This window comes from Lepisma saccharinum, chromosome 2 (assembly GCF_977018435.1).
Source record: "Lepisma saccharinum chromosome 2, izLepSacc3.1, whole genome shotgun sequence".
Taxonomy (NCBI): Eukaryota; Metazoa; Arthropoda; class Insecta; order Zygentoma; family Lepismatidae; genus Lepisma; species Lepisma saccharinum.
The window spans coordinates 85373527-85375401 of NC_139230.1; positions in this window are offsets into that span (position 1 = coordinate 85373527).

The following is a 1875-nucleotide window of genomic DNA, read 5'->3' on the forward strand; positions in this document are numbered from 1 at the left end:
AAACTAACCAAATATCGTACATATCAATATTGCCTGAAAGTCTTGTTTACGACCTCAAATTGTTCAGAATTCACTAAACAACATACTGGTATAATTGTCATATCACCTCGTTATTTTGAAACTCTTTTTAGTAAAAATGTTAACAATACTCACAATTATATAGGTACTTAGTATATAGTAATAAGTCATGTGTTTTGCTGTCTCCGTTCATAGCCTCCCCCCCCCCAAGTTGATGGTTTAGCGGTTTCAGCCCCCCATATTTGATGGTTTAGAACATTTCAAATGTGTATTTAAAGTTAAGTTCATGTTGCACAATTCAGATTAAACTTTACAAGAGAAGCAAAATAATACATGAGATCCTCTTAAGCAAAATTATTTGAGGGGCTCTGCCCCCACATCATTAACATTGGGGGGAGGGCTAGAGCCCCCCCAAGCCCCATGGAGTCGGCGCTTATGCCTCCTGGTGAAAGGTGTGAGGGTCACTTTGGCGGCAGCGTTCACACTATCTATTAGTGGTATCCCAGTTTGTGTTTGCACTTGCAAGGAAGGAAAACAAGTGGTTGTTGAACGCATTTGATGGCGCAGAAGATGATGTACTTGAATCTCTTGCAAATCTTGGTTCTCTTGGATTCGATGAACAAGATGAGAGAATGAAGGAATGAAGTGATTTATTTTACTTCTTGTTTCTGATAGTTTTGGCTAATTTCAAAGATGAAAATGAATTATGAGATGAAATAGATGAAAGGACAATCACAATTGATTGATTGATTGAGTTGCTGTTTTATTTAAGTGCACTTTATGCACAGTAAGGCTAATTGGGACTGGACCTAGAATTTAAAGTGGGATCTGAACCGCTATATGTGCCTCCACCGGATAATGAACTCGGGACCCCTTGATTACAAGGCGTCGACCGATACCACTGTGGCATCGGGGAGACCCTAGACGTCAGAGCAATGTTAGTCTGCAAAATGCAGTCCAGGGTGTACTTCGTGGAAGTGAAGTTGATATTTGGGTGTCTCTTACACCCCGAATATGATGACAGGATTTTTAAGATGACAGGATTTTGCATGTTATGTTCAAGGCTCACGTCTTGCTCCAACCGAAGTTCCCATCACACTTTTTATCAGAAGTAGTTATTTCCAAATATTGGAGTCAAATAAAAGCAGAGAAGGATCATCCAAATCTACGCATCTCCACAGACTGTTGATGGGAAAAGAGAAACTGAGGATGACATGAAGATCATTCCTGTCATATTGACACTGCCTGGAGCTCCAGAGAATGTTGAATGAGGAAGTCACAGGCGACGTCATTACTCCTTTACCATAATACGGTAGTGTCCAAAAAGTAGAAAAATGGAAGGGGGAGACCTGCACGATCACCATAAATAATCATCAAAGAGTGTAACTCACCTTACGCGCATAGGCAACATTACTCCTATAGTGTCAAATAGCCCTGTGATTGAAAGGTAAACAAAACACAACATATCAACATATCAGCATAACCATCAACAATCTCTTGGTAATGTTTTTTAATGTACAGTAAGAACATGGCACAAAGAGGTCAGCAAAGAATCATCGGACGTCTGGAAGCAGGTCAAACACAGACTGAAGTCACGTCAGCGTTGACTGTGCCACAGTCATTTCCAGGCTTTGGCGACGGTTCCAAGACACAGTAGATGTTCATGGTAGGCCAGAACAAGGTTGTCAACGAGTGGCAACGCCACAACAAGGCTGATATCAGGATTTTACTGAACGACGAAAACGGACGATGCCTGCAAGACAACTGTCCTCAAAGCTTGCAGCCACCTCAGGGGTTAGAGTTTCTCTTGTAAAACTGTGTACCGGAGACTAAGGGCAGCTGGTCTCTATGTGTGTC